General features: G+C 47.5%; 29 non-coding genes across 29 annotated transcripts; all 29 read left to right on the top strand.

Moving 5' to 3' along the window:
* Nucleotides 1-181: 181 nt before the first annotated feature.
* TRNAQ-UUG (transfer RNA glutamine (anticodon UUG)) lies at nt 182-253 on the top strand. The gene has a single exon. It is a non-coding gene; the product is annotated as a tRNA-Gln (tRNA).
* Nucleotides 254-1,633: 1,380 nt separating this feature from the next.
* On the top strand, nt 1,634-1,705 carry TRNAQ-CUG (transfer RNA glutamine (anticodon CUG)). The gene has a single exon. It is a non-coding gene; the product is annotated as a tRNA-Gln (tRNA).
* A 772-nt stretch (nt 1,706-2,477) lies between these two features.
* Nucleotides 2,478-2,549, top strand: TRNAQ-UUG (transfer RNA glutamine (anticodon UUG)). Its single transcript has one exon. It is a non-coding gene; the product is annotated as a tRNA-Gln (tRNA).
* An 841-nt stretch (nt 2,550-3,390) lies between these two features.
* On the top strand, nt 3,391-3,462 carry TRNAD-GUC (transfer RNA aspartic acid (anticodon GUC)). Its single transcript has one exon. It is a non-coding gene; the product is annotated as a tRNA-Asp (tRNA).
* A 467-nt stretch (nt 3,463-3,929) lies between these two features.
* On the top strand, nt 3,930-4,001 carry TRNAQ-CUG (transfer RNA glutamine (anticodon CUG)). Its single transcript has one exon. It is a non-coding gene; the product is annotated as a tRNA-Gln (tRNA).
* Nucleotides 4,002-4,773: 772 nt separating this feature from the next.
* TRNAQ-UUG (transfer RNA glutamine (anticodon UUG)) lies at nt 4,774-4,845 on the top strand. Its single transcript has one exon. It is a non-coding gene; the product is annotated as a tRNA-Gln (tRNA).
* An 841-nt stretch (nt 4,846-5,686) lies between these two features.
* On the top strand, nt 5,687-5,758 carry TRNAD-GUC (transfer RNA aspartic acid (anticodon GUC)). The gene has a single exon. It is a non-coding gene; the product is annotated as a tRNA-Asp (tRNA).
* Nucleotides 5,759-6,225: 467 nt separating this feature from the next.
* TRNAQ-CUG (transfer RNA glutamine (anticodon CUG)) lies at nt 6,226-6,297 on the top strand. Its single transcript has one exon. It is a non-coding gene; the product is annotated as a tRNA-Gln (tRNA).
* Nucleotides 6,298-6,512: 215 nt separating this feature from the next.
* On the top strand, nt 6,513-6,584 carry TRNAD-GUC (transfer RNA aspartic acid (anticodon GUC)). Its single transcript has one exon. It is a non-coding gene; the product is annotated as a tRNA-Asp (tRNA).
* A 486-nt stretch (nt 6,585-7,070) lies between these two features.
* On the top strand, nt 7,071-7,142 carry TRNAQ-UUG (transfer RNA glutamine (anticodon UUG)). Its single transcript has one exon. It is a non-coding gene; the product is annotated as a tRNA-Gln (tRNA).
* An 841-nt stretch (nt 7,143-7,983) lies between these two features.
* Nucleotides 7,984-8,055, top strand: TRNAD-GUC (transfer RNA aspartic acid (anticodon GUC)). Its single transcript has one exon. It is a non-coding gene; the product is annotated as a tRNA-Asp (tRNA).
* A 468-nt stretch (nt 8,056-8,523) lies between these two features.
* TRNAQ-CUG (transfer RNA glutamine (anticodon CUG)) lies at nt 8,524-8,595 on the top strand. Its single transcript has one exon. It is a non-coding gene; the product is annotated as a tRNA-Gln (tRNA).
* A 215-nt stretch (nt 8,596-8,810) lies between these two features.
* On the top strand, nt 8,811-8,882 carry TRNAD-GUC (transfer RNA aspartic acid (anticodon GUC)). The gene has a single exon. It is a non-coding gene; the product is annotated as a tRNA-Asp (tRNA).
* Nucleotides 8,883-9,367: 485 nt separating this feature from the next.
* On the top strand, nt 9,368-9,439 carry TRNAQ-UUG (transfer RNA glutamine (anticodon UUG)). The gene has a single exon. It is a non-coding gene; the product is annotated as a tRNA-Gln (tRNA).
* Nucleotides 9,440-10,280: 841 nt separating this feature from the next.
* TRNAD-GUC (transfer RNA aspartic acid (anticodon GUC)) lies at nt 10,281-10,352 on the top strand. The gene has a single exon. It is a non-coding gene; the product is annotated as a tRNA-Asp (tRNA).
* A 486-nt stretch (nt 10,353-10,838) lies between these two features.
* Nucleotides 10,839-10,910, top strand: TRNAQ-UUG (transfer RNA glutamine (anticodon UUG)). Its single transcript has one exon. It is a non-coding gene; the product is annotated as a tRNA-Gln (tRNA).
* A 1,382-nt stretch (nt 10,911-12,292) lies between these two features.
* Nucleotides 12,293-12,364, top strand: TRNAQ-CUG (transfer RNA glutamine (anticodon CUG)). Its single transcript has one exon. It is a non-coding gene; the product is annotated as a tRNA-Gln (tRNA).
* Nucleotides 12,365-13,138: 774 nt separating this feature from the next.
* TRNAQ-UUG (transfer RNA glutamine (anticodon UUG)) lies at nt 13,139-13,210 on the top strand. The gene has a single exon. It is a non-coding gene; the product is annotated as a tRNA-Gln (tRNA).
* Nucleotides 13,211-14,051: 841 nt separating this feature from the next.
* TRNAD-GUC (transfer RNA aspartic acid (anticodon GUC)) lies at nt 14,052-14,123 on the top strand. The gene has a single exon. It is a non-coding gene; the product is annotated as a tRNA-Asp (tRNA).
* A 467-nt stretch (nt 14,124-14,590) lies between these two features.
* Nucleotides 14,591-14,662, top strand: TRNAQ-CUG (transfer RNA glutamine (anticodon CUG)). The gene has a single exon. It is a non-coding gene; the product is annotated as a tRNA-Gln (tRNA).
* A 215-nt stretch (nt 14,663-14,877) lies between these two features.
* Nucleotides 14,878-14,949, top strand: TRNAD-GUC (transfer RNA aspartic acid (anticodon GUC)). The gene has a single exon. It is a non-coding gene; the product is annotated as a tRNA-Asp (tRNA).
* A 485-nt stretch (nt 14,950-15,434) lies between these two features.
* Nucleotides 15,435-15,506, top strand: TRNAQ-UUG (transfer RNA glutamine (anticodon UUG)). Its single transcript has one exon. It is a non-coding gene; the product is annotated as a tRNA-Gln (tRNA).
* Nucleotides 15,507-16,347: 841 nt separating this feature from the next.
* On the top strand, nt 16,348-16,419 carry TRNAD-GUC (transfer RNA aspartic acid (anticodon GUC)). The gene has a single exon. It is a non-coding gene; the product is annotated as a tRNA-Asp (tRNA).
* Nucleotides 16,420-16,887: 468 nt separating this feature from the next.
* Nucleotides 16,888-16,959, top strand: TRNAQ-CUG (transfer RNA glutamine (anticodon CUG)). Its single transcript has one exon. It is a non-coding gene; the product is annotated as a tRNA-Gln (tRNA).
* A 215-nt stretch (nt 16,960-17,174) lies between these two features.
* On the top strand, nt 17,175-17,246 carry TRNAD-GUC (transfer RNA aspartic acid (anticodon GUC)). The gene has a single exon. It is a non-coding gene; the product is annotated as a tRNA-Asp (tRNA).
* A 485-nt stretch (nt 17,247-17,731) lies between these two features.
* On the top strand, nt 17,732-17,803 carry TRNAQ-UUG (transfer RNA glutamine (anticodon UUG)). The gene has a single exon. It is a non-coding gene; the product is annotated as a tRNA-Gln (tRNA).
* An 841-nt stretch (nt 17,804-18,644) lies between these two features.
* Nucleotides 18,645-18,716, top strand: TRNAD-GUC (transfer RNA aspartic acid (anticodon GUC)). Its single transcript has one exon. It is a non-coding gene; the product is annotated as a tRNA-Asp (tRNA).
* A 468-nt stretch (nt 18,717-19,184) lies between these two features.
* TRNAQ-CUG (transfer RNA glutamine (anticodon CUG)) lies at nt 19,185-19,256 on the top strand. Its single transcript has one exon. It is a non-coding gene; the product is annotated as a tRNA-Gln (tRNA).
* A 772-nt stretch (nt 19,257-20,028) lies between these two features.
* Nucleotides 20,029-20,100, top strand: TRNAQ-UUG (transfer RNA glutamine (anticodon UUG)). Its single transcript has one exon. It is a non-coding gene; the product is annotated as a tRNA-Gln (tRNA).
* The last annotated feature ends 259 nt before the right edge of the window (nt 20,101-20,359 follow it).

Genomic DNA, 20,359 nt, shown 5'->3' with positions numbered 1-20,359 from the left:
GTCAAAGTGCTGCTAGATGGCCAAGGGAAAATTTGCTAGACTAGTTGGTCCTGTGGGGTGAAATGGGACAGAAGTTAACCAACGCCCATGTAGACATACGGAAACATCAGAAGGAAAAAAGGACATCTGGGGAAAAAAGACCTTTAAACAATGGGGCCTAGCCAAGGGAGGTAGAGCCGGTGGTTCCATGGTGTAATGGTTAGCACTCTGGACTTTGAATCCAGCAATCCGAGTTCAAATCTCGGTGGGACCTCATTTTTCACACTGCCTACTGCTTCGCAACTTGCGTCTTACTGACACAAAGGCCACTCAGAAAAGCAGCTGCTGAAAACATAGATGCTTAGCAAGCTACTGACCACAGCTACTTTGGGACATAAGCTCCACAGATCGCTATCCATAGACTCAAACTTTCAGCTAATATTGCGTGGCTCTCTCATTTGGAGAAAAGCTCCGGGAAAGAATGACATGAGAAAGGAATATTGAAAGAAGGGCTCTTTGAGGTCACGCATTCCTAATCCATTGGCTTCTCTTTGTCCAAGTTGAAATCCAGACAACTTGGAGTTTTGCTTGGGTTTACAGCAGAGACGTAAAGCTTCACGTCAGCTAGCTGGGCAGGCTGATGAAGAGAAGAGCTCCCTAAAAGAAGGCAACATTGGTAGCTATCTCTTTTGCTCCCAGGGGCGGGTAAGGGCACACCTGCATTACTGGTGAATATCCAAAAGGGGGAAGGAAGGACTCCGGGGCAAGAAGTGAGAAGAAAAAGGTGTCTTTGGGAGAGAAAAGAAGGGAAGACAAGAGTCTACTAAGAAAGCAAGTGAGAGGACAAGCCATTCTCTGGAAGAGGATGCAAGGAGAAAGGAGGGTTTCTGGGAGGGGATAGTAAGGGAAAAGGAGTGTCTCCTCAAAAGGAATCAAAGAAAAATGTGGGTTACTGGGAGAGGATGTGTGGGAAAAGGAGAGCCCAGGACCTAGCGATGGCTAAGCAAACTAATAATACAGCGAGTTCTTGGACAAATGAAAATCCACAACCGTATGTTCTCCTGCACAAAAAAAGATGGTGATGGCGGTGGTGCAAAAAAAACCCTTTCATGTGGTCCTCGTTAGTATAGTGGTGAGTATCCCCGCCTGTCACGCAGGAGACCGGGGTTCGATTCCCCGACGGGGAGATGGCTTTTTCTACCCACTTAGCAGCACGCCTAACTCACCACGCTCAACTCAAGTCCTTGAATGCTCTTTCAAGAGGGAGCTTTGAGCTCACATTTGTACAAATCAATCTTATGGCCACCCGGACGCTGGCTTAGTCATTTCTCCCACATCTAGTCAGCTCCACATTTCTCAACAAGCTTGGTGTTTACTTCTGCACGCTGCTGATTGGTGCCATCCCACTTTTGACCCCAGAAACCTTGGGATGGCAGCATCTAAGTTCATGCCCTTTGCTTCATCAAGTATAGATGTCATAGTGCTGCTAGATGGCCAAGGGAAAATTTGCTAGACTGGTCGGTCCTGTGGGGTGAAATGGGACAGAAGTTAACCAATGCCCATGTAGACATACGCAAAGATCACAAGGAGGACATGTGAGGGGGGAAAAAAAAAGTCTAAACAATTGGGCCTGGCCAAGCAGTACAGATCCAAAGGTTCCATGGTGTAATGGTTAGCACTCTGGACTCTGAATCCAGCGATCCGAGTTCAAATCTCGGTGGGACCTTCCTTTTCACACTGTCTACTGCTTGGCAACTTGTGTCTTACTGACACAAAGGCCACTGGGAAAAGCAGGATGTGTGGGAAAAGGAGAGCCCAGGACCTAGCGATTGCTAAGCAAACTAATAATAAAGCCAGTTCTTGGAAAAAAGAAAATCCACAACCGTATGTCTTGCTGCACGAAAAAGATGGTGGTGGTGAAAAAGAAAGACTTTCATGTGGTCCTCGTTAGTATAGTGGTGAGTATCCCCGCCTGTCACGCGGGAGACCGGCGTTCGATTCCCCGACGGGGAGATGGCTTTTTCTACCCACTTAGCAGCACGCTTAACTCACCACGCTCAACTTCAAGTCCTTGAATGCTCTTTCAAGAGGGAGCTTTGAGCTCACATTTGCACAACCTGGGCATTCTACAAATCATTCTTATGTTGAAACCGACGCTGGCTTAGTCATTTCTCCCACAACTAGTCATCTACAAATTTCTCAACAAGCTTGGTGTCTACTCCTGCACGGTGGTGATTGGCGCCATCCCACTTTTGGCCCCAGAAACCTTGGGATGGCAGCGTCTACGTTCCTGCCCCTTGGTTCATCAATTATAGATGTCAAAGTGCTGCTAGATGGCCAAGGGAAAATTTGCTAGACTAGTTGGTCCTGTGGGGTGAAATGGGACAGAAGTTAACCAACGCCCATGTAGACATACGGAAACATCAGAAGGAAAAAAGGACATCTGGGGAAAAAAGACCTTTAAACAATGGGGCCTAGCCAAGGGAGGTAGAGCCAGTGGTTCCATGGTGTAATGGTTAGCACTCTGGACTTTGAATCCAGCAATCCGAGTTCAAATCTCGGTGGGACCTCATTTTTCACACTGCCTACTGCTTCGCAACTTGCGTCTTACTGACACAAAGGCCACTCAGAAAAGCAGCTGCTGAAAACATAGATGCTTAGCAAGCTACTGACCACAGCTACTTTGGGACATAAGCTCCACAGATCGCTATCCATAGACTCAAACTTTCAGCTAATATTGCGTGGCTCTCTCATTTGGAGAAAAGCTCCGGGAAAGAAGGACATGAGAAAGGACTATTGAAAGAAGGGCTCTTTAAGGTCACGCATTCCTAATCCATTGGCTTCTCTTTGTCCAAGTTGAAATCCGGACAACTTGGAGTTTTGCTTGGGTTTACAGCAGAGACGTAAAGCTTCACGTCAGCTAGCTGGGCAGGCTGATGAAGAGAAGAGCTCCCTAAAAGAAGGCAACATTGGTAGCTATCTCTTTTGCTCCCAGGGGCGGGTAAGGGCACACCTGCATTACTGGTGAATATCCAAAAGGGGGAAGGAAGGACTCCGGGGCAAGAAGTGAGAAGAAAAAGGTGTCTTTGGGAGAGAAAAGAAGGGAAGACAAGAGTCTACTAAGAAAGCAAGTGAGAGGACAAGCCATTCTCTGGAAGAGGATGCAAGGAGAAAGGAGGGTTTCTGGGAGGGGATAGTAAGGGAAAAGGAGTGTCTCCTCAAAAGGAATCAAAGAAAAATGTGGGTTACTGGGAGAGGATGTGTGGGAAAAGGAGAGCCCAGGACCTAGCGATGGCTAAGCAAACTAATAATACAGCGAGTTCTTGGACAAATGAAAATCCACAACCGTATGTTCTCCTGCACAAAAAAAGATGGTGATGGCGGTGGTGCAAAAAAAACCCTTTCATGTGGTCCTCGTTAGTATAGTGGTGAGTATCCCCGCCTGTCACGCGGGAGACCGGGGTTCGATTCCCCGACGGGGAGATGGCTTTTTCTACCCACTTAGCAGCACGCCTAACTCACCACGCTCAACTCAAGTCCTTGAATGCTCTTTCAAGAGGGAGCTTTGAGCTCACATTTGTACAAATCAATCTTATGGCCACCCGGACGCTGGCTTAGTCATTTCTCCCACATCTAGTCAGCTCCACATTTCTCAACAAGCTTGGTGTTTACTTCTGCACGCTGCTGATTGGCGCCATCCCACTTTTGACCCCAGAAACCTTGGGATGGCAGCATCTAAGTTCATGCCCTTTGCTTCATCAAGTATAGATGTCATAGTGCTGCTAGATGGCCAAGGGAAAATTTGCTAGACTGGTCGGTCCTGTGGGGTGAAATGGGACAGAAGTTAACCAATGCCCATGTAGACATACGCAAAGATCACAAGGAGGACATGTGAGGGGGGAAAAAAAAAGTCTAAACAATTGGGCCTGGCCAAGCAGTACAGATCCAAAGGTTCCATGGTGTAATGGTTAGCACTCTGGACTCTGAATCCAGCGATCCGAGTTCAAATCTCGGTGGGACCTTCCTTTTCACACTGTCTACTGCTTGGCAACTTGTGTCTTACTGACACAAAGGCCACTGGGAAAAGCAGGATGTGTGGGAAAAGGAGAGCCCAGGACCTAGCGATTGCTAAGCAAACTAATAATAAAGCCAGTTCTTGGAAAAAAGAAAATCCACAACCGTATGTCTTGCTGCACGAAAAAGATGGTGGTGGTGAAAAAGAAAGACTTTCATGTGGTCCTCGTTAGTATAGTGGTGAGTATCCCCGCCTGTCACGCGGGAGACCGGCGTTCGATTCCCCGACGGGGAGATGGCTTTTTCTACCCACTTAGCAGCACGCTTAACTCACCACGCTCAACTTCAAGTCCTTGAATGCTCTTTCAAGAGGGAGCTTTGAGCTCACATTTGCACAACCTGGGCATTCTACAAATCATTCTTATGTTGAAACCGACGCTGGCTTAGTCATTTCTCCCACAACTAGTCATCTACAAATTTCTCAACAAGCTTGGTGTCTACTCCTGCACGGTGGTGATTGGCGCCATCCCACTTTTGGCCCCAGAAACCTTGGGATGGCAGCGTCTACGTTCCTGCCCCTTGGTTCATCAATTATAGATGTCAAAGTGCTGCTAGATGGCCAAGGGAAAATTTGCTAGACTAGTTGGTCCTGTGGGGTGAAATGGGACAGAAGTTAACCAACGCCCATGTAGACATACGGAAACATCAGAAGGAAAAAAGGACATCTGGGGAAAAAAGACCTTTAAACAATGGGGCCTAGCCAAGGGAGGTAGAGCCAGTGGTTCCATGGTGTAATGGTTAGCACTCTGGACTTTGAATCCAGCAATCCGAGTTCAAATCTCGGTGGGACCTCATTTTTCACACTGCCTACTGCTTCGCAACTTGCGTCTTACTGACACAAAGGCCACTCAGAAAAGCAGCTGCTGAAAACATAGATGCTTAGCAAGCTACTGACCACAGCTACTTTGGGACATAAGCTCCACAGATCGCTATCCATAGACTCAAACTTTCAGCTAATATTGCGTGGCTCTCTCATTTGGAGAAAAGCTCCGGGAAAGAAGGACATGAGAAAGGACTATTGAAAGAAGGGCTCTTTAAGGTCACGCATTCCTAATCCATTGGCTTCTCTTTGTCCAAGTTGAAATCCGGACAACTTGGAGTTTTGCTTGGGTTTACAGCAGAGACGTAAAGCTTCACGTCAGCTAGCTGGGCAGGCTGATGAAGAGAAGAGCTCCCTAAAAGAAGGCAACATTGGTAGCTATCTCTTTTGCTCCCAGGGGCGGGTAAGGGCACACCTGCATTCCTGGTGAATATCCAAAAGGGGGAAGGAAGGACTCCGGGGCAAGAAGTGAGAAGAAAAAGGTGTCTTTGGGAGAGAAAAGAAGGGAAGACAAGAGTCTACTAAGAAAGCAAGTGAGAGGACAAGCCATTCTCTGGAAGAGGATGCAAGGAGAAAGGAGGGTTTCTGGGAGGGGATAGTAAGGGAAAAGGAGTGTCTCCTCAAAAGGAATCAAAGAAAAATGTGGGTTACTGGGAGAGGATGTGTGGGAAAAGGAGAGCCCAGGACCTAGCGATGGCTAAGCAAACTAATAATACAGCGAGTTCTTGGACAAATGAAAATCCACAACCGTATGTTCTCCTGCACAAAAAAAGATGGTGATGGCGGTGGTGCAAAAAAAACCCTTTCATGTGGTCCTCGTTAGTATAGTGGTGAGTATCCCCGCCTGTCACGCGGGAGACCGGGGTTCGATTCCCCGACGGGGAGATGGCTTTTTCTACCCACTTAGCAGCACGCCTAACTCACCACGCTCAACTCAAGTCCTTGAATGCTCTTTCAAGAGGGAGCTTTGAGCTCACATTTGTACAAATCAATCTTATGGCCACCCGGACGCTGGCTTAGTCATTTCTCCCACATCTAGTCAGCTCCACATTTCTCAACAAGCTTGGTGTTTACTTCTGCACGCTGCTGATTGGTGCCATCCCACTTTTGACCCCAGAAACCTTGGGATGGCAGCATCTAAGTTCATGCCCTTTGCTTCATCAAGTATAGATGTCAAAGTGCTGCTAGATGGCCAAGGGAAAATTTGCTAGACTGGTCGGTCCTGTGGGTGAAATGGGACAGAAGTTAACCAATGCCCATGTAGACATACGCAAAGATCACAAGGAGGACATGTGAGGGGGGGAAAAAAAAAGTCTAAACAATTGGGCCTGGCCAAGCAGTACAGATCCAAAGGTTCCATGGTGTAATGGTTAGCACTCTGGACTCTGAATCCAGCGATCCGAGTTCAAATCTCGGTGGGACCTTCCTTTTCACACTGTCTACTGCTTGGCAACTTGTGTCTTACTGACACAAAGGCCACTGGGAAAAGCAGGATGTGTGGGAAAAGGAGAGCCCAGGACCTAGCGATTGCTAAGCAAACTAATAATAAAGCCAGTTCTTGGAAAAAAGAAAATCCACAACCGTATGTCTTGCTGCACGAAAAAGATGGTGGTGGTGAAAAAGAAAGACTTTCATGGGGTCCTCGTTAGTATAGTGGTGAGTATCCCCGCCTGTCACGCGGGAGACCGGGGTTCGATTCCCCGACGGGGAGATGGCTTTTTCTACCCACTTAGCAGCACGCTTAACTCACCACGCTCAACTTCAAGTCCTTGAATGCTCTTTCAAGAGGGAGCTTTGAGCTCACATTTGCACAACCTGGGCATTCTACAAATCATTCTTATGTTGAAACCGACGCTGGCTTAGTCATTTCTCCCACAACTAGTCATCTACAAATTTCTCAACAAGCTTGGTGTCTACTCCTGCACGGTGGTGATTGGCGCCATCCCACTTTTGGCCCCAGAAACCTTGGGATGGCAGCGTCTACGTTCCTGCCCCTTGGTTCATCAATTATAGATGTCAAAGTGCTGCTAGATGGCCAAGGGAAAATTTGCTAGACTAGTTGGTCCTGTGGGGTGAAATGGGACAGAAGTTAACCAACGCCCATGTAGACATACGGAAACATCAGAAGGAAAAAAGGACATCTGGGGGAAAAAAGACCTTTAAACAATGGGGCCTAGCCAAGGGAGGTAGAGCCGGTGGTTCCATGGTGTAATGGTTAGCACTCTGGACTTTGAATCCAGCAATCCGAGTTCAAATCTCGGTGGGACCTCTTTTTTCACACTGCCTACTGCTTCGCAACTTGCGTCTTACTGACACAAAGGCCACTCAGAAAAGCAGCTGCTGAAAACATAGATGCTTAGCAAGCTACTGACCACAGCTACTTTGGGACATAAGCTCCACAGATCGCTATCCATAGACTCAAACTTTCAGCTAATATTGCGTGGCTCTCTCATTTGGAGAAAAGCTCCGGGAAAGAATGACATGAGAAAGGAATATTGAAAGAAGGGCTCTTTAAGGTCACGCATTCCTAATCCATTGGCTTCTCTTTGTCCAAGTTGAAATCCAGACAACTTGGAGTTTTGCTTGGGTTTACAGCAGAGACGTAAAGCTTCACGTCAGCTAGCTGGGCAGGCTGATGAAGAGAAGAGCTCCCTAAAAGAAGGCAACATTGGTAGCTATCTCTTTTGCTCCCAGGGGCGGGTAAGGGCACACCTGCATTCCTGGTGAATATTCAAAAGGGGGAAGGAAGGACTCCGGGGCAAGAAGTGAGAAGAAAAAGGTGTCTTTGGGAGAGAAAAGAAGGGAAGACAAGAGTCTACTAAGAAAGCAAGTGAGAGGACAAGCCATTCTCTGGAAGAGGATGCAAGGAGAAAGGAGGGTTTCTGGGAGGGGATAGTAAGGGAAAAGGAGTGTCTCCTCAAAAGGAATCAAAGAAAAATGTGGGTTACTGGGAGAGGATGTGTGGGAAAAGGAGAGCCCAGGACCTAGCGATGGCTAAGCAAACTAATAATACAGCGAGTTCTTGGACAAATGAAAATCCACAACCGTATGTTCTCCTGCACAAAAAAAGATGGTGATGGCGGTGGTGCAAAAAAAACCCTTTCATGTGGTCCTCGTTAGTATAGTGGTGAGTATCCCCGCCTGTCACGCGGGAGACCGGGGTTCGATTCCCCGACGGGGAGATGGCTTTTTCTACCCACTTAGCAGCACGCCTAACTCACCACGCTCAACTCAAGTCCTTGAATGCTCTTTCAAGAGGGAGCTTTGAGCTCACATTTGTACAAATCAATCTTATGGCCACCCGGACGCTGGCTTAGTCATTTCTCCCACATCTAGTCAGCTCCACATTTCTCAACAAGCTTGGTGTTTACTTCTGCACGCTGCTGATTGGTGCCATCCCACTTTTGACCCCAGAAACCTTGGGATGGCAGCATCTAAGTTCATGCCCTTTGCTTCATCAAGTATAGATGTCAAAGTGCTGCTAGATGGCCAAGGGAAAATTTGCTAGACTGGTCGGTCCTGTGGGGTGAAATGGGACAGAAGTTAACCAATGCCCATGTAGACATACGCAAAGATCACAAGGAGGACATGTGAGGGGGGGAAAAAAAAAGTCTAAACAATTGGGCCTGGCCAAGCAGTACAGATCCAAAGGTTCCATGGTGTAATGGTTAGCACTCTGGACTCTGAATCCAGCGATCCGAGTTCAAATCTCGGTGGGACCTTCCTTTTCACACTGTCTACTGCTTGGCAACTTGTGTCTTACTGACACAAAGGCCACTGGGAAAAGCAGGATGTGTGGGAAAAGGAGAGCCCAGGACCTAGCGATTGCTAAGCAAACTAATAATAAAGCCAGTTCTTGGAAAAAAGAAAATCCACAACCGTATGTCTTGCTGCACGAAAAAGATGGTGGTGGTGAAAAAGAAAGGCTTTCATGTGGTCCTCGTTAGTATAGTGGTGAGTATCCCCGCCTGTCACGCGGGAGACCGGGGTTCGATTCCCCGACGGGGAGATGGCTTTTTCTACCCACTTAGCAGCACGCTTAACTCACCACGCTCAACTTCAAGTCCTTGAATGCTCTTTCAAGAGGGAGCTTTGAGCTCACATTTGCACAACCTGGGCATTCTACAAATCATTCTTATGTTGAAACCGACGCTGGCTTAGTCATTTCTCCCACAACTAGTCATCTACAAATTTCTCAACAAGCTTGGTGTCTACTCCTGCACGGTGGTGATTGGCGCCATCCCACTTTTGGCCCCAGAAACCTTGGGATGGCAGCGTCTACGTTCCTGCCCCTTGGTTCATCAATTATAGATGTCAAAGTGCTGCTAGATGGCCAAGGGAAAATTTGCTAGACTAGTTGGTCCTGTGGGGTGAAATGGGACAGAAGTTAACCAACGCCCATGTAGACATACGGAAACATCAGAAGGAAAAAAGGACATCTGGGGAAAAAAGACCTTTAAACAATGGGGCCTAGCCAAGGGAGGTAGAGCCGGTGGTTCCATGGTGTAATGGTTAGCACTCTGGACTTTGAATCCAGCAATCCGAGTTCAAATCTCGGTGGGACCTCTTTTTTCACACTGCCTACTGCTTCGCAACTTGCGTCTTACTGACACAAAGGCCACTCAGAAAAGCAGCTGCTGAAAACATAGATGCTTAGCAAGCTACTGACCACAGCTACTTTGGGACATAAGCTCCACAGATCGCTATCCATAGACTCAAACTTTCAGCTAATATTGCGTGGCTCTCTCATTTGGAGAAAAGCTCCGGGAAAGAATGACATGAGAAAGGAATATTGAAAGAAGGGCTCTTTGAGGTCACGCATTCCTAATCCATTGGCTTCTCTTTGTCCAAGTTGAAATCCAGACAACTTGGAGTTTTGCTTGGGTTTACAGCAGAGACGTAAAGCTTCACGTCAGCTAGCTGGGCAGGCTGATGAAGAGAAGAGCTCCCTAAAAGAAGGCAACATTGGTAGCTATCTCTTTTGCTCCCAGGGGCGGGTAAGGGCACACCTGCATTACTGGTGAATATCCAAAAGGGGGAAGGAAGGACTCCGGGGCAAGAAGTGAGAAGAAAAAGGTGTCTTTGGGAGAGAAAAGAAGGGAAGACAAGAGTCTACTAAGAAAGCAAGTGAGAGGACAAGCCATTCTCTGGAAGAGGATGCAAGGAGAAAGGAGGGTTTCTGGGAGGGGATAGTAAGGGAAAAGGAGTGTCTCCTCAAAAGGAATCAAAGAAAAATGTGGGTTACTGGGAGAGGATGTGTGGGAAAAGGAGAGCCCAGGACCTAGCGATGGCTAAGCAAACTAATAATACAGCGAGTTCTTGGACAAATGAAAATCCACAACCGTATGTTCTCCTGCACAAAAAAAGATGGTGATGGCGGTGGTGCAAAAAAAACCCTTTCATGTGGTCCTCGTTAGTATAGTGGTGAGTATCCCCGCCTGTCACGCGGGAGACCGGGGTTCGATTCCCCGACGGGGAGATGGCTTTTTCTACCCACTTAGCAGCACGCTTAACTCACCACGCTCAACTTCAAGTCCTTGAATGCTCTTTCAAGAGGGAGCTTTGAGCTCACATTTGCACAACCTGGGCATTCTACAAATCATTCTTATGTTGAAACCGACGCTGGCTTAGTCATTTCTCCCACAACTAGTCATCTACAAATTTCTCAACAAGCTTGGTGTCTACTCCTGCACGGTGGTGATTGGCGCCATCCCACTTTTGGCCCCAGAAACCTTGGGATGGCAGCGTCTACGTTCCTGCCCCTTGGTTCATCAATTATAGATGTCAAAGTGCTGCTAGATGGCCAAGGGAAAATTTGCTAGACTAGTTGGTCCTGTGGGGTGAAATGGGACAGAAGTTAACCAACGCCCATGTAGACATACGGAAACATCAGAAGGAAAAAAGGACATCTGGGGGAAAAAAGACCTTTAAACAATGGGGCCTAGCCAAGGGAGGTAGAGCCGGTGGTTCCATGGTGTAATGGTTAGCACTCTGGACTTTGAATCCAGCAATCCGAGTTCAAATCTCGGTGGGACCTCTTTTTTCACACTGCCTACTGCTTCGCAACTTGCGTCTTACTGACACAAAGGCCACTCAGAAAAGCAGCTGCTGAAAACATAGATGCTTAGCAAGCTACTGACCACAGCTACTTTGGGACATAAGCTCCACAGATCGCTATCCATAGACTCAAACTTTCAGCTAATATTGCGTGGCTCTCTCATTTGGAGAAAAGCTCCGGGAAAGAATGACATGAGAAAGGAATATTGAAAGAAGGGCTCTTTGAGGTCACGCATTCCTAATCCATTGGCTTCTCTTTGTCCAAGTTGAAATCCAGACAACTTGGAGTTTTGCTTGGGTTTACAGCAGAGACGTAAAGCTTCACGTCAGCTAGCTGGGCAGGCTGATGAAGAGAAGAGCTCCCTAAAAGAAGGCAACATTGGTAGCTATCTCTTTTGCTCCCAGGGGCGGGTAAGGGCACACCTGCATTACTGGTGAATATCCAAAAGGGGGAAGGAAGGACTCCGGGGCAAGAAGTGAGAAGAAAAAGGTGTCTTTGGGAGAGAAAAGAAGGGAAGACAAGAGTCTACTAAGAAAGCAAGTGAGAGGACAAGCCATTCTCTGGAAGAGGATGCAAGGAGAAAGGAGGGTTTCTGGGAGGGGATAGTAAGGGAAAAGGAGTGTCTCCTCAAAAGGAATCAAAGAAAAATGTGGGTTACTGGGAGAGGATGTGTGGGAAAAGGAGAGCCCAGGACCTAGCGATGGCTAAGCAAACTAATAATACAGCGAGTTCTTGGACAAATGAAAATCCACAACCGTATGTTCTCCTGCACAAAAAAAGATGGTGATGGCGGTGGTGCAAAAAAAAACCCTTTCATGTGGTCCTCGTTAGTATAGTGGTGAGTATCCCTGCCTGTCACGCGGGAGACCGGGGTTCGATTCCTCGACGGGGAGATGGCTTTTTCTACCCACTTAGCAGCACGCCTAACTCACCACGCTCAACTCAAGTCCTTGAATGCTCTTTCAAGAGGGAGCTTTGAGCTCACATTTGTACAAATCAATCTTATGGCCACCCGGACTCTGGCTTAGTCATTTCTCCCACATCTAGTCAGCTCCACATTTCTCAACAAGCTTGGTGTTTACTTCTGCACGCTGCTGATTGGTGCCATCCCACTTTTGACCCCAGAAACCTTGGGATGGCAGCATCTAAGTTCATGCCCTTTGCTTCATCAAGTATAGATGTCAAAGTGCTGCTAGATGGCCAAGGGAAAATTTGCTAGACTGGTCGGTCCTGTGGGGTGAAATGGGACAGAAGTTAACCAATGCCCATGTAGACATACGCAAAGATCACAAGGAGGACATGTGAGGGGGGAAAAAAAAAAGTCTAAACAATTGGGCCTGGCCAAGCAGTACAGATCCAAAGGTTCCATGGTGTAATGGTTAGCACTCTGGACTCTGAATCCAGCGATCCGAGTTCAAATCTCGGTGGGACCTTCCTTTTCACACTGTCTACTGCTTGGCAACTTGTGTCTTACTGACACAAAGGCCACTGGGAAAAGCAGGATGTGTGGGAAAAGGAGAGCCCAGGACCTAGCGATTGCTAAGCAAACTAATAATAAAGCCAGTTCTTGGAAAAAAGAAAATCCACAACCGTATGTCTTGCTGCACGAAAAAGATGGTGGTGTTGAAAAAGAAAGACTTTCATGTGGTCCTCGTTAGTATAGTGGTGAGTATCCCCGCCTGTCAGGCGGGAGACCGGGGTTCGATTCCCCGACGGGGAGATGGCTTTTTCTACCCACTTAGCAGCACGCTTAACTCACCACGCTCAACTTCAAGTCCTTGAATGCTCTTTCAAGAGGGAGCTTTGAGCTCACATTTGCACAACCTGGGCATTCTACAAATCATTCTTATGTTGAAACCGACGCTGGCTTAGTCATTTCTCCCACAACTAGTCATCTACAAATTTCTCAACAAGCTTGGTGTCTACTCCTGCACGGTGGTGATTGGCGCCATCCCACTTTTGGCCCCAGAAACCTTGGGATGGCAGCGTCTACGTTCCTGCCCCTTGGTTCATCAATTATAGATGTCAAAGTGCTGCTAGATGGCCAAGGGAAAATTTGCTAGACTAGTTGGTCCTGTGGGGTGAAATGGGACAGAAGTTAACCAATGCCCATGTAGACATACGGAAACATCAGTAGGAAAGAAGGACATCTGGGGGAAAAAAAGACCTTTAAACAATGGGGCCTAGCCAAGTGAGGTAGAGCCGGTGGTTCCATGGTGTAATGGTTAGCACTCTGGATTTTGAATCCAGCAATCCGAGTTCAAATCTCAGTGGGACCTCTTTTTTCACACTGCCTACTGCTTCGCAACTTGCGTCTTACTGACACAAAGGCCACTCAGAAAAGCAGCTGCTGAAAACATAGATGCTTAGCAAGCTACTGACCACAGCTACTTTGGGACATAAGCTCCACAGATCGCTATCCATAGACTCAAACTTTCAGCTAATATTGCGTGGCTCTCTCATTTGGAGAAAAGCTCCGGGAAAGAAGGACATGAGAAAGGACTATTGAAAGAAGGGCTCTTTAAGGTCACGCATTCCTAATCCATTGGCTTCTCTTTGTCCAAGTTGAAATCCGGACAACTTGGAGTTTTGCTTGGGTTTACAGCAGAGACGTAAAGCTTCACGTCAGCTAGCTGGGCAGGCTGATGAAGAGAAGAGCTCCCTAAAAGAAGGCAACATTGGTAGCTATCTCTTTTGCTCCCAGGGGCGGGTAAGGGCACACCTGCATTCCTGGTGAATATTCAAAAGGGGGAAGGAAGGACTCCGGGGCAAGAAGTGAGAAGAAAAAGGTGTCTTTGGGAGAGAAAAGAAGGGAAGACAAGAGTCTACTAAGAAAGCAAGTGAGAGGACAAGCCATTCTCTGGAAGAGGATGCAAGGAGAAAGGAGGGTTTCTGGGAGGGGATAGTAAGGGAAAAGGAGTGTCTCCTCAAAAGGAATCAAAGAAAAATGTGGGTTACTGGGAGAGGATGTGTGGGAAAAGGAGAGCCCAGGACCTAGCGATGGCTAAGCAAACTAATAATACAGCGAGTTCTTGGACAAATGAAAATCCACAACCGTATGTTCTCCTGCACAAAAAAAGATGGTGATGGCGGTGGTGCAAAAAAAACCCTTTCATGTGGTCCTCGTTAGTATAGTGGTCAGTATCCCCGCCTGTCACGCGGGAGACCGGGGTTCGATTCCCCGACGGGGAGATGGCTTTTTCTACCCACTTAGCAGCACGCCTAACTCACCACGCTCAACTCAAGTCCTTGAATGCTCTTTCAAGAGGGAGCTTTGAGCTCACATTTGTACAAATCAATCTTATGGCCACCCGGACGCTGGCTTAGTCATTTCTCCCACATCTAGTCAGCTCCACATTTCTCAACAAGCTTGGTGTTTACTTCTGCACGCTGCTGATTGGTGCCATCCCACTTTTGACCCCAGAAACCTTGGGATGGCAGCATCTAAGTTCATGCCCTTTGCTTCATCAAGTATAGATGTCAAAGTGCTGCTAGATGGCCAAGGGAAAATTTGCTAGACTGGTCGGTCCTGTGGGGTGAAATGGGACAGAAGTTAACCAATGCCCATGTAGACATACGCAAAGATCACAAGGAGGACATGTGAGGGGGGAAAAAAAAAGTCTAAACAATTGGGCCTGGCCAAGCAGTACAGATCCAAAGGTTCCATGGTGTAATGGTTAGCACTCTGGACTCTGAATCCAGCGATCCGAGTTCAAATCTCGGTGGGACCTTCCTTTTCACACTGTCTACTGCTTGGCAACTTGTGTCTTACTGACACAAAGGCCACTGGGAAAAGCAGGATGTGTGGGAAAAGGAGAGCCCAGGACCTAGCGATTGCTAAGCAAACTAATAATAAAGCCAGTTCTTGGAAAAAAGAAAATCCACAACCGTATGTCTTGCTGCACGAAAAAGATGGTGGTGGTGAAAAAGAAAGGCTTTCATGTGGTCCTCGTTAGTATAGTGGTGAGTATCCCCGCCTGTCACGCGGGAGACCGGGGTTCGATTCCCCGACGGGGAGATGGCTTTTTCTACCCACTTAGCAGCACGCTTAACTCACCACGCTCAACTTCAAGTCCTTGAATGCTCTTTCAAGAGGGAGCTTTGAGCTCACATTTGCACAACCTGGGCATTCTACAAATCATTCTTATGTTGAAACCGACGCTGGCTTAGTCATTTCTCCCACAACTAGTCATCTACAAATTTCTCAACAAGCTTGGTGTCTACTCCTGCACGGTGGTGATTGGCGCCATCCCACTTTTGGCCCCAGAAACCTTGGGATGGCAGCGTCTACGTTCCTGCCCCTTGGTTCATCAATTATAGATGTCAAAGTGCTGCTAGATGGCCAAGGGAAAATTTGCTAGACTAGTTGGTCCTGTGGGGTGAAATGGGACAGAAGTTAACCAACGCCCATGTAGACATACGGAAACATCAGAAGGAAAAAAGGACATCTGGGGAAAAAAGACCTTTAAACAATGGGGCCTAGCCAAGGGAGGTAGAGCCGGTGGTTCCATGGTGTAATGGTTAGCACTCTGGACTTTGAATCCAGCAATCCGAGTTCAAATCTCGGTGGGACCTCTTTTTTCACACTGCCTACTGCTTCGCAACTTGCGTCTTACTGACACAAAGGCCACTCAGAAAAGCAGCTGCTGAAAACATAGATGCTTAGCAAGCTACTGACCACAGCTACTTTGGGACATAAGCTCCACAGATCGCTATCCATAGACTCAAACTTTCAGCTAATATTGCGTGGCTCTCTCATTTGGAGAAAAGCTCCGGGAAAGAATGACATGAGAAAGGAATATTGAAAGAAGGGCTCTTTGAGGTCACGCATTCCTAATCCATTGGCTTCTCTTTGTCCAAGTTGAAATCCAGACAACTTGGAGTTTTGCTTGGGTTTACAGCAGAGACGTAAAGCTTCACGTCAGCTAGCTGGGCAGGCTGATGAAGAGAAGAGCTCCCTAAAAGAAGGCAACATTGGTAGCTATCTCTTTTGCTCCCAGGGGCGGGTAAGGGCACACCTGCATTACTGGTGAATATCCAAAAGGGGGAAGGAAGGACTCCGGGGCAAGAAGTGAGAAGAAAAAGGTGTCTTTGGGAGAGAAAAGAAGGGAAGACAAGAGTCTACTAAGAAAGCAAGTGAGAGGACAAGCCATTCTCTGGAAGAGGATGCAAGGAGAAAGGAGGGTTTCTGGGAGGGGATAGTAAGGGAAAAGGAGTGTCTCCTCAAAAGGAATCAAAGAAAAATGTGGGTTACTGGGAGAGGATGTGTGGGAAAAGGAGAGCCCAGGACCTAGCGATGGCTAAGCAAACTAATAATACAGCGAGTTCTTGGACAAATGAAAATCCACAACCGTATGTTCTCCTGCACAAAAAAAGATGGTGATGGCGGTGGTGCAAAAAAAACCCTTTCATGTGGTCCTCGTTAGTATAGTGGTGAGTATCCCCGCCTGTCACGCGGGAGACCGGGGTTCGATTCCCCGACGGGGAGATGGCTTTTTCTACCCACTTAGCAGCACGCCTAACTCACCACGCTCAACTCAAGTCCTTGAATGCTCTTTCAAGAGGGAGCTTTGAGCTCACATTTGTACAAATCAATCTTATGGCCACCCGGACGCTGGCTTAGTCATTTCTCCCACATCTAGTCAGCTCCACATTTCTCAACAAGCTTGGTGTTTACTTCTGCACGCTGCTGATTGGTGCCATCCCACTTTTGACCCCAGAAACCTTGGGATGGCAGCATCTAAGTTCATGCCCTTTGCTTCATCAAGTATAGATGTCAAAGTGCTGCTAGATGGCCAAGGGAAAATTTGCTAGACTGGTCGGTCCTGTGGGGTGAAATGGGACAGAAGTTAACCAATGCCCATGTAGACATACGCAAAGATCACAAGGAGGACATGTGAGGGGGGAAAAAAAAAAGTCTAAACAATTGGGCCTGGCCAAGCAGTACAGATCCAAAGGTTCCATGGTGTAATGGTTAGCACTCTGGACTCTGAATCCAGCGATCCGAGTTCAAATCTCGGTGGGACCTTCCTTTTCACACTGTCTACTGCTTGGCAACTTGTGTCTTACTGACACAAAGGCCACTGGGAAAAGCAGGATGTGTGGGAAAAGGAGAGCCCAGGACCTAGCGATTGCTAAGCAAACTAATAATAAAGCCAGTTCTTGGAAAAAAGAAAATCCACAACCGTATGTCTTGCTGCACGAAAAAGATGGTGGTGGTGAAAAAGAAAGACTTTCATGTGGTCCTCGTTAGTATAGTGGTGAGTATCCCCGCCTGTCACGCGGGAGACCGGGGTTCGATTCCCCGACGGGGAGATGGCTTTTTCTACCCACTTAGCAGCACGCTTAACTCACCATGCTCAACTTCAAGTCCTTGAATGCTCTTTCAAGAGGGAGCTTTGAGCTCACATTTGCACAACCTGGGCATTCTACAAATCATTCTTATGTTGAAATCGACGCTGGCTTAGTCATTTCTCCCACAACTAGTCATCTACAAATTTCTCAACAAGCTTGGTGTCTACTCCTGCACGGTGGTGATTGGCGCCATCCCACTTTTGGCCCCAGAAACCTTGGGATGGCAGCGTCTACGTTCCTGCCCCTTGGTTCATCAATTATAGATGTCAAAGTGCTGCTAGATGGCCAAGGGAAAATTTGCTAGACTAGTTGGTCCTGTGGGGTGAAATGGGACAGAAGTTAACCAACGCCCATGTAGACATACGGAAACATCAGAAGGAAAAAAGGACATCTGGGGAAAAAAGACCTTTAAACAATGGGGCCTAGCCAAGGGAGGTAGAGCCGGTGGTTCCATGGTGTAATGGTTAGCACTCTGGACTTTGAATCCAGCAATCCGAGTTCAAATCTCGGTGGGACCTCATTTTTCACACTGCCTACTGCTTCGCAACTTGCGTCTTACTGACACAAAGGCCACTCAGAAAAGCAGCTGCTGAAAACATAGATGCTTAGCAAGCTACTGACCACAGCTACTTTGGGACATAAGCTCCACAGATCGCTATCCATAGACTCAAACTTTCAGCTAATATTGCGTGGCTCTCTCATTTGGAGAAAAGCTCCGGGAAAGAATGACATGAGAAAGGACTATTGAAAGAAGGGCTCTTTAAGGTCACGCATTCCTAATCCATTGGCTTCTCTTTGTCCAAGTTGAAATCCGGACAACTTGGAGTTTTGCTTGGGTTTACAGCAGAGACGTAAAGCTTCACGTCAGCTAGCTGGGCAGGCTGATGAAGAGAAGAGCTCCCTAAAAGAAGGCAACATTGGTAGCTATCTCTTTTGCTCCCAGGGGCGGGTAAGGGCACACCTGCATTCCTGGTGAATATTCAAAAGGGGGAAGGAAGGACTCCGGGGCAAGAAGTGAGAAGAAAAAGGTGTCTTTGGGAGAGAAAAGAAGGGAAGACAAGAGTCTACTAAGAAAGCAAGTGAGAGGACAAGCCATTCTCTGGAAGAGGATGCAAGGAGAAAGGAGGGTTTCTGGGAGGGGATAGTAAGGGAAAAGGAGTGTCTCCTCAAAAGGAATCAAAGAAAAATGTGGGTTACTGGGAGAGGATGTGTGGGAAAAGGAGAGCCCAGGACCTAGCGATGGCTAAGCAAACTAATAATACAGCGAGTTCTTGGACAAATGAAAATCCACAACCGTATGTTCTCCTGCACAAAAAAAGATGGTGATGGCGGTGGTGAAAAAAAAGCGCTTTCATGTGGTCCTCGTTAGTATAGTGGTGAGTATCCCCGCCTGTCACGCGGGAGACCGGGGTTCGATTCCCCGACGGGGAGATGGCTTTTTCTACCCACTTAGCAGCACGCCTAACTCACCACGCTCAACTCAAGTCCTTGAATGCTCTTTCAAGAGGGAGCTTTGAGCTCACATTTGTACAAATCAATCTTATGGCCACCCGGACGCTGGCTTAGTCATTTCTCCCACATCTAGTCAGCTCCACATTTCTCAACAAGCTTGGTGTTTACTTCTGCACGCTGCTGATTGGTGCCATCCCACTTTTGACCCCAGAAACCTTGGGATGGCAGCATCTAAGTTCATGCCCTTTGCTTCATCAAGTATAGATGTCAAAGTGCTGCTAGATGGCCAAGGGAAAATTTGCTAGACTGGTCGGTCCTGTGGGGTGAAATGGGACAGAAGTTAACCAATGCCCATGTAGACATACGCAAAGATCACAAGGAGGACATGTGAGGGGGGGAAAAAAAAAGTCTAAACAATTGGGCCTGGCCAAGCAGTACAGATCCAAAGGTTCCATGGTGTAATGGTTAGCACTCTGGACTCTGAATCCAGCGATCCGAGTTCAAATCTCGGTGGGACCTTCCTTTTCACACTGTCTACTGCTTGGCAACTTGTGTCTTACTGACACAAAGGCCACTGGGAAAAGCAGGATGTGTGGGAAAAGGAGAGCCCAGGACCTAGCGATTGCTAAGCAAACTAATAATAAAGCCAGTTCTTGGAAAAAAGAAAATCCACAACCGTATGTCTTGCTGCACGAAAAAGATGGTGGTGGTGAAAAAGAAAGACTTTCATGTGGTCCTCGTTAGTATAGTGGTGAGTATCCCCGCCTGTCACGCGGGAGACCGGCGTTCGATTCCCCGACGGGGAGATGGCTTTTTCTACCCACTTAGCAGCACGCTTAACTCACCACGCTCAACTTCAAGTCCTTGAATGCTCTTTCAAGAGGGAGCTTTGAGCTCACATTTGCACAACCTGGGCATTCTACAAATCATTCTTATGTTGAAACCGACGCTGGCTTAGTCATTTCTCCCACAACTAGTCATCTACAAATTTCTCAACAAGCTTGGTGTCTACTCCTGCACGGTGGTGATTGGCGCCATCCCACTTTTGGCCCCAGAAACCTTGGGATGGCAGCGTCTACGTTCCTGCCCCTTGGTTCATCAATTATAGATGTCAAAGTGCTGCTAGATGGCCAAGGGAAAATTTGCTAGACTAGTTGGTCCTGTGGGGTGAAATGGGACAGAAGTTAACCAACGCCCATGTAGACATACGGAAACATCAGAAGGAAAAAAGGACATCTGGGGAAAAAAGACCTTTAAACAATGGGGCCTAGCCAAGGGAGGTAGAGCCGGTGGTTCCATGGTGTAATGGTTAGCACTCTGGACTTTGAATCCAGCAATCCGAGTTCAAATCTCGGTGGGACCTCATTTTTCACACTGCCTACTGCTTCGCAACTTGCGTCTTACTGACACAAAGGCCACTCAGAAAAGCAGCTGCTGAAAACATAGATGCTTAGCAAGCTACTGACCACAGCTACTTTGGGACATAAGCTCCACAGATCGCTATCCATAGACTCAAACTTTCAGCTAATATTGCGTGGCTCTCTCATTTGGAGAAAAGCTCCGGGAAAGAATGACATGAGAAAGGAATATTGAAAGAAGGGCTCTTTGAGGTCACGCATTCC

Source organism: Staurois parvus, unplaced genomic scaffold, assembly GCF_062004578.1.
Source record: "Staurois parvus isolate SC_StPar_1 unplaced genomic scaffold, SC_StPar_1.0 ptg000782l, whole genome shotgun sequence".
Classification (NCBI taxonomy): Eukaryota; Metazoa; Chordata; class Amphibia; order Anura; family Ranidae; genus Staurois; species Staurois parvus.
This window is presented reverse-complemented; position numbering and strand designations above follow the sequence as displayed.